This window comes from Pan paniscus, chromosome 1 (genome assembly GCF_029289425.2).
Source record: "Pan paniscus chromosome 1, NHGRI_mPanPan1-v2.0_pri, whole genome shotgun sequence".
Taxonomy (NCBI): Eukaryota; Metazoa; Chordata; class Mammalia; order Primates; family Hominidae; genus Pan; species Pan paniscus.
Window position 1 is genome coordinate 181,484,625 of NC_073249.2, and position 9,323 is coordinate 181,493,947.

Genomic DNA, 9,323 nt, shown 5'->3' on the forward strand with positions numbered 1-9,323 from the left:
TTAGGCAGTTTTTGGTCAAGGCAAAACTTAAAATGGCAGTGCTTGTCCAAGATGGCAGTGCTCCTGCTCCGTCAGTCCAGACCCTATAGTGATAAAAAGGACGGGGGCAGCCAGGTGCAGTGGCTCACACCTGTAATCCCAGCACTTTGGGAGGCCAAGGCGGGTGGATAGCTTGAGGTCAAGTATTCAAGACCAGCCTGACCAACACGGTGAAACCCCATCTCTGCTAAAAAAAATACAAAATTAGGCCAGGCATGGTGTCTCACGCTTGTAATCCCAGCACTTTGGGAGGCCGAGGCCGGTGGATCACGAGGTCAGGAGATCGAGACCATCCTGGCTAACACGGTGAAACCCCGTCTCTACTAAAAATACAAAAAATTAGCTGGGCGTGGTGGCGGGCACCTGTAGTCCCAGCTACTTGGGAGGCTGAGGCAGGAGAATGGCGTGAACCCAGGAGGCGGAGCTTGCAGTGAGCCGAGACTGAGCCACTGCACACCAGCCTGGGCGACAGGGCGAGACTCCGTCTCAGAAAAAGAAAAATTAGCCAGGCATGGTGGTGCACGCCTGTAATGCCAGCAAGCTGAGAGGCTGAGGCAGGAGAATTGCTTGAACCCAGGAGGCGGAGGTTGCAGTGAGCCGAGATCGCACCATTGCACTCTAGCCTGGGCAACAAGAGCGAAGCTCCATCTCAAAAAAAGAAAAAAAAAAAAGGGCCGGGTACGGTGGTTCATGCCTGTAATCCCAGCACTTTGGGAGGTTGAGGTGGGTGGATCATCTGAGGTCAGGAGTTTGAGACCAGCCTGGCCAGCACAGTGGAAACCCCGTCTCTACTAAAATACAGAAATTAGCCAGGTGTGGTGGGCGCATGCCTGTAATCCCAGCTACTTGGAAGGCTGAGACATGAGAATCACTTGAACCCAGTAGGCGCAGGTTGTAGTGAGCAGAGATCATGCTACTGCACTCTAGCCTGGGTGACAGAGTTAGACTCTGTCCCAAAAAAAAAAAAAAAAAAGAGGGGCGGCATGTTCTTTCTGGCTACTTCCTTTTGACGGGGATGGAGAGTTTTCTGGTTTCGGATTGACTGTAGGAGTAACGCCATCTGTAGATGTTTTGGGGTAGTTGTCTGTGAAATGGCCATGATCCTGTCAGTTAAAAATCCTTGAAAAAAGTTTATTAGGCAGGGTAAGAACATTAGTCCTGGGCATATTATTAGGAGATGGCCCAGGAATGGGGATGACTCATGCTACGATTTTGTTCCCAAACCAAGAATCCATTTGGTTGTCTCACAGTCTTCAGAGCTGAGAGCCCCGAACAGAGATTTACCCACATATTTATTAACAGCAAACCAGTCATTAGCATTGTTTCTATAGATACTAAATTAACTAAAGTATCCCTTATGGGAAATGAAGGGATGGACCGAATTAAAGGAATAGGTTGGGCTGGTTAACTGTAGTAAACTGTAGCAGGATCTTCTGCTTAGTTTCTCAATTCATCCAAACCGTATCCAGGCCATCACCAATCATTCTATACGACAAATGCTCCTTCTAACAACCCCACAATATCACCCCTTACCACAAAATCTTCCTTCAGCTTAATCTCTCCGACTCTAGGTTCCCATGCCACCCCAATCCCGCTCGAAACAGCCCTGAAAAACATCGCCCATTATCTCTCCATACCACCCCCCAAAATTTTCACCACCCCAACACTTCAACACTATTTTGTTTTATTTTTCTTATTACTATAAGAAGACAGGAATGTCAGGCCTGTGAGCCCAAGCCTGCATGTATTCATCCAGATGGCCTGAAGTAACTGAAGAATCACAAAATAAGTGAAAATGGCTGGTTCCTGCCTTAACTGATGACATTACCTTGTGAAATTCCTTCTCCTGGCTCATCCCGGCTCAAAAGCTCCCCCACTGAGCACCTTGTGACCCCTGCCAGCCAGAGAACAACCCCCTTTGACTGTAATTTTCCACTACCAACCCAAATCCTATAAAATGGCCCCACCCCTATCTCTCTTCGCTGACTCTCTTTTCAGGCTCAGCCCACCTGCACCCAGGTGATTAAAAAGCTTTATTGCTTATACAAAGCCTGTTTGGTGATGTCTTCACACATACGCGCGTGAAAGATCTGACTTGATCAAATCCAAAGGAAAGTTCCAAATTATGTGGAACAAAGCCTCTCAAATGGTTGAATTAAAAAAAAAAAAGAAAGGCGGTGTGGTGAGGGAGAAAAACAGCCAGCAAAAGGGAGAAAAGAGGACAGATTTTGGATTTTGACTACTTTAGCCCCTTTAGGGGCTTTATTTACATAACAAGGCCACCTTTTTGCTAGTCAGGCGAAACTGAAAGAGCAATGGCTGTGCTTCTGAAACAGCGGCAATTTGTCCCAGCTGAAAAATGGTAATGAAATTTAAAAACATTTTTTTAAAGGAGCTCAATGGTTAAAGTCAGCTTAATTAAAAGCTAACATCCAAGATGTGTGTGTGTACGTGTGCTTATGTGTGTTTGTATTCAAAGGCCGTCATTTATTTTTTCTGTCCTAGGACGTTGTCCTTTATTTTTGAGGAAAAGTTTTTTCTTCTTAGTTGACTGAATTCTGTTTTCTTCATTCACTTCTCCTGTCTCTCCTTTCTCTTGTACCCTCTGCTGCATGAGGGACCTAAAATAGTTTATAATCACCTGGGGTTCCTTTAAGAAAACGGAGAAGTTGCCAGACTCCCTTTTGGGGAGAAACTTGTTATTCCTTATAGAACCCCAAAAGTGTAAACAGACAAGTTCATCTCAGCCTTTAAGCTGCTTGCTTTTGTATTGTGTTACCGGATATATTGACTATAATAATTATTGCAACACAGGGTACTCTGGGTTTTTTAAGAAGGGTGTAGTTTAGACATTTAGAAATATCTTTGTTTTAAAAAAAATTTTTTTAAGTGCACTGTAAAAACATCAGATAGTCTAGCCTCAGAATAATTCTCCCGGTTTGGAAACCCAGGATTCAGTGTGGGCCCTGCCCAGAGCTCAGAGAGCCAGTTAAAAGACAGATAGTCTGGCCAGGTGTGGTGGCTCACACCTGTAATCCCAGTACTTTGGGAGGCCGAGGCGGGTGGATCACCTGAGGTCAGGAACTCGTGACCAGCCTGACTAACATGGTGTAAACCCCATCTCTACTTAATACAAAAAAATCAGCCAGGCATGGTGGTGCATGCCTGTAATCTGAGCTACTTGGACTGAGACAGGAGAATCACTTGTACCTGGGAGGTAGAGGTTGCAATGGGGATTGATGATGCAACTGGGTAGAGGGGGAGGTTCGATTTTTATGGTGTATGAGAAAGCGCATAGTGTCTATGAGTAACCTTTCACTGCTATTCATGGGGCCAGGTATAAGCAAGCAAGAGGAGGGCTAGGAGGAGAGTCCGAAGAACAAGGGGAAGGTAGCCAAGGATGGAGTGAAATGCAGGGCAAATGTCTTAAAGGAAATGAGAGGTTCTAAGAGGCGAGCTCGTGGCTTGTAACCCACATGGAAGAGGTTTAAAAGGACGATAGAATGGAATGAGCCTGTGAGGCTGGAAGGAGGTATTTTCCTTGGTCTAAGAACCATTTGCCTTGAGTAGGGAGGGATTGATATGTGGAAACTTCAGTGGGAGAGTAAGTAGGAGTGACTGATGAGAAGGAGAAAAACTGGCCATGAGGGACAGAAGTAGGAATACAGGCTGCTTCTTTAGCTGTCTTATCAGCATAATTGTTGCCCTGAGCAATGGGGTCTGAGGCCCTTTGATGGCCTTTTCAGTGAATGACTCCAGCTTCCTTTGGAAATAAAGCGGCCTTGAGAAGAGGAAATCTCTTTCAGCCCATGTAACAGCATGGTGGTGCAGTATGGAAGGCATATTTAAAGTCAGTATAAATATTAGCATGCAGTCCTTTTGCAAGAATGAGGGCTCGAGTTAAGGAAATGAGTTCGGCTTGTTGAGAGGTAGTGGAGTGGGGCAGAGCGGTAGCCTCAATGATAGATGTGGAAGATACTATAGCATAGCCTGCCTTTCCTGGTGAGTGGCAATTAGGCCTGGTGGAACTGCCATCAAGAAACCAAGTGTGATCAGGGTGAGGAACAGGAAAGAAGGAAATATGGGGAAATGGAGTGAATGCCAAGTGGATTAGACAGACACAGTCACGGGGGTCAGGTGTGGTATCAGAAATAATGTGGGGGCCAGCCTAAAACAGTAAGGTCAAGTTGTTTGAACAGAAAGGCTACAGGGTGGGGTCCTGGCCCTTGTGTAAGAATTCTGACCGCACAGCCCTGCACTTCGGCTACGTGTAATGAAAAAGGGTTGGGATGAGTTAGGGAAAGCTAGTGTGGGAGCAGCTTCTAGGGCTGTTTTTAAAGAATGGAAAGAGGAGTGGGGGAAAGGATTTAGGATGGGGTCAGCTAGGTTTGCTCTTGTGAGTTTATATAATGGTTTAGTCAGGATAGCAAAACCAGGTATCCAAAGGTGAAAGTACGTAACCATGCCTAGGAAGGAAAGGAGTTTTTGCTTTGTAGAAGGGGTTGGGGTTTGGAAGATTAGCTGGACACGATCAGCAGGGAGAGCACATGTGTTTTTATGAGAATTATGCTGAGATAGGCAATGGATGAGGAAGAAATTTGGGCTTTAGAGGGGATACGCGATATCCTTTTGAGAACAGATGTTGAAGGAGCAGGAAGGTGTCCTGTTGGGAAGATTTGTAGGGGGAGCTATAAAGTAGAAGGTCATTAAAGTATTGAATAAGGTGAGAACCAGATGGATGGAAAGAAAGTAAATCATGAGAAAGGGCTTGACTGAAGTAATGGGGGCTGTCCCTGAAGCCTTGTGGCAGTACAGCCCAGGTAAGTTGCTGAGGCTGATGGGTGTCAGGGTCAGTCCAAGTGAAAGCAAAGAGAGGCTGGGATGAAGGGTGCAAAGGAATAGTAAAGAAAGCATCTTGGAGATCCAGAACAGAATAATGGGTTGTGGAGGGAGGTATTGAGGATAGGAGAGTATATGAGTTTGGCACTATAGGATGGATGGGAAGGACAATTTGATTAATAAGGTGAAGATCCTGAACCAACCTGTAAGACTTGTCCGGTTTTTGTACAGGTAGGATAGGAGAGTTGTAAGGAGAGTTTGTAGGCTTTAAAAGGCCATGCTGTAACAGGTGAGTGATAACAGGCTTTAGTCACCTCAAATCCTGTTGTGGGATGGGATACTGGCATTGAGTGGGGTAAGGGTGATTAGGTTTTAATGGGATAGTAAGGGGTGAGGCTTTGAACTGGGGAAAAGAGAGGCAATGAGATGTGGCTGTAGCCCAGGAATAGTCAGGGAAGCAGCTAATTTAGTTAAAATGTCTCGACCTAATAAGGGAGTTGGGCAGGTGGGATAACTAAAAAGAAGTGCATAAAAGAATGTTGTCCAAGTTAGCACCAGAGTTGGGGAGTTTTAAGAGTTTTAGAAGCCTGGCCATCAATACCCACAACAGTTATGGAGGCAAGGGAAACAGGCCCTTGAAAAGAAGGTAATGTGGAGTGGGTAGCCTCTGTATTGATTAAGAAGGGGACGGACTTACCCACCACTGTAAGAGTTACCCAAAGGGTCTGTGATGGTCCTGGAGGTTTCTGAGGCGCTCGGGCAGTGTCAATCTTCAGCCACTAAGCCGAGGAGATCTGGGAAGGAGTCGGCCAAGGAATGTTGGGTTTAATCTCCAGGAGCTTTAGGAGTGGCAGCGATGTGAGCTGGACAGTCTGACTTCCAGTGGGGACTCACACAGACAGGGCACGGCTTAGGAGGAATCCCAGGTAGTGGGCATTCCAAGGTTCAGTGGCCAGATTTCCAGCACTTGAAGCAAGATCCTGGGGAAGAAAGTCCTGGAGGAACATCTGGCTGCTGTGGTTTATGCGTTTTGAAGTTCTTGTGCGCTGGAGATGTGGCTGGGGTTTCTCTCACAGCAGAGGCAAGTAATTGCAACTCAGAAATACGTTGCCTCTTGGCTGTGTCTTCTCTATTATTGTACACCTTGAAGGCAAGGTTAATTAAGTCCTGTTGTGGGTTTTGATGGCTGGAATCTAATTTTTGGAGCTTTTTTTAAATGTTGGGAGTGGATTGGGTAATAAAATGTATATTGAGAATAAGACGGCCTTCTGGCCTCTTGGGGTCTAGGGCAGTAAAGCGTCTAAGGGTTGTTGCCAAATGGGCCATGAACTGGGCTGGGTTTTTATATTTGATGAAAAAAAGCCTAAATGCTAACTGATTTGGGAGAGGTTGGCTAAAGAAAAAGGAGCATTAACCTTGACTATACCTACAGCTCCAGCCACCTCTCTAAGAGGAAATTGTTGGGCAGGTGGGGGAGGGTTAGTCACGGATAAGCGGACTGGATGTGAGGATGGGAGGTGCTAGAAGGATTATAGAGTGGGGGAGTGGAGGCTGGGAAGAATTGGGACCTGGCTTGGCCTGGCAAAGAGCAGCCTGGGGAGGAAGGGAGAGGTGGGATGAGTTCGTAGAAAAGGAGGATTCAAAGGACTCAGAGCTTGGGGTGGAGACTGAAGGAAAAGATAAGAGAGAAAGAAGAAAGATTTGGGGCAAGTCACATTAGGAGCAGAGACTAGGGTGGGACCAATATGTAAAAGAATGTCTGGACGTCAGGCACCTCAGACCATTTGCCCATTTTTTGACAAAAATCATCCAAGTCTTGCAAGATGGAGAAATCAAAAGTGCCATCTTCTGGCCATTTGGAACCATTGTTGAGTTTGTATTGGGGTCAAGCAGTATTGCAGAAGAAAATAAGACGTTTAGGTTTTAAGTCAGGTGTTAGTTGAAGGGGTTTTAGGTTTTTAAGAACACAGGCTAAGGGAGATGAAGGGGGAAAGGAGGGTGGAAGATTGCCCATAGTGAAGGAGGCAAGCCCAGAGAAAAGAGAGGGTAGAGACACGGCAGTGAGGTAGTCCTTGCCACCCAGGGGAGGTGGTACTTGCCACTCAGGGGAGGTGGTACTTGCCACTAAGATGAAGGATCAAGGCAGGTGTCCCCACAGTGATCAGACACCTCTGAAATGTGGATGAATAATCAGGCAGGCGTCCCTGCAGTGATTAAACACCAAGGGAAGACTGTCTTCCTGAGTCCGTGACCGGCGCCGGAGTTTTGGGTCCGTGGATAAAATGTGTCTCCTTTGTCTCTACTAGAGAGGAAAAAGAACTGGAATTGGAAGGACAGGGAGATTGGAGGGTAATGAGAGAGGCTGGAGAAGAGAGTGAAAAGACTGCTTACCTGATTTGAAATTGGTGAGATGTTCCTTGGGCTGGTTGGTCTGAGGACCTGAGGTCATAGGGGGATTTCCTCATGGAGTGAGGGCGAGGACAGGGGACTGGTCTCCCAAAGGATTCCTCCTGTCCCAGGTCTTCGGCACCAAATGTCACACGCGTCTGTGTGAAGAGATCACCGAACAGGCTTTGTATGAGCAATAAAGCTTCTTAATCACTTGGGTGCAGGAGGACTGAGCCTAAAAAAGAAGTCAGCAAAGAGAGTTAGGGGTGGGGCAGTTTTATAGGATTTGGGTAGGTAGCGGAAAATTACAGCCAAAGGGGGTTGTTCTCTGGTGGGCAGGGGCGGGGGTCACAAGGTGCTCGGTGGGGGAGCTTCTGAGAGTCATTGTCCAGGAGAAGGAATTTCACAAGGTAATGTCATCAGTTAAGGCAGGAACCGACCATTTTCACTTCTTTTGTGGTTCTTCAGTTGCCTCAGGCCATCTGGATGTATACCCGCAGGCTTGGGCTCAGAGACCTGACACCGAGTAGCTAGGATTACAGGCGTGCACCACCATGCCTAGCTAATTTTTGTATTTTTAGTAGAGATGGGGTTTCACTATGTTGGCCAGGCTGGTCTCAAACTCCTGACCTCAAGTGATCCGCCCACCTTAGCCTCTCAAAGTGCTGGGACTACAGGTGTGAACCACTGCACCTGGTGATTTTTGTAATTTTATGTTTGATTTGGCATCCATCTTTTATTTATTTATTTATTTTTTTTGAGATGGAGTTTTGCTCCTGTTGCCCAGGCTGGAGTGCCATGGCATGATCTCAGCTCACCACAACCTTCGCCTCCCAGGTTCAAGTGATTCTCCTGCCTCAGCCTCCTGAGTAGCTGGGATTATAGGCATGTGACACCACGCCCGACTAATTTTGTATTTTTAGTAGAGACAGGGTTTCTCCATGTTGGTCAGGCTAGTCTCAAACTCCCAACCTCAGGTGAGCTGGCCTCCCAAAGTGCTGGGATTAAAGGCATGAGCCACCTCACCTGGCCAGCATCCATCTTTAATTTCCCCTAGCAAACCAGACTTTTTATCTCTGTAACTTACGATATAAATTGTTATTTGATTTTCACTCGACTTGTTTCCTTTAATCTGCAAATTTGAGGCTATTTAGCTGACAATTGCCTAGGGTTATGAAACAACTTATCAAGAATCTGAAAGTCTAAGAATCTATAAGACGTACATCTATCGGGATGCGTAATATGTGTATGTATTTATGTGTTGTGTATACAATGGTTCACTACTAAAAATACATAAAAGAGCTCTAATTAATTGGCTAAAAAGAAAGCACTTAAATCAGATACCAAAGAAAAACGAGTAGACAGAAGTTTTTCCAAGTTCACGTGACTTAAGTAAAATAATAAATAAACTGGGGTGGGTGCCCCTGTAATCCCAGTACTTCGGGAGGCCAAGGCAGGAGAATCACTTGAACCCGGGAGGCAGAGATTGCAGTGAGCTGAGATCACACCACTCTACTCCAGCCTGGGTGACAGAGCAAAAATAAAATAAAATAAAATAAATAAGCTGGAGTTAATAGTTGCAGGTAGTGGTAGTCATGGACGCTCTGGATTGAGTTGTAAATCCCAAAACGAAAAGAGCCAAGAGATTCCTTGAGGAGAGAGAACCAAAACTCAAAGAAAACATTTAAAACTAATTCATACTTGTCCCTGCCAAATACTATACGGCGTCAATATCTGGCATAAGGGTTACAAAACTATGAACCCAGCCCAAGACAGAATGATCTTTGCTTTTTATAATCTTTAGTAAATAAACCATTGATATTTGTTTAATGAAAACAGCTAAATCTTGAATTTAGTAAGGAAGTTTGCTTTGGGAAAGGACTTTTACCATTTTTGTTTCAAAGCTAACCTATAAACTACGTTCCTCCCAAAGTTAGTTCAGCCTACGCCCAGGAATGAACAAAGACAGCTTGAAGGTGAGAAGCAAGATGGACTCAGGGCAGATCTTTTTCACTGTCTCAGCTGTAATTTTGGAATGGCAGTTTCATGACTTTAAA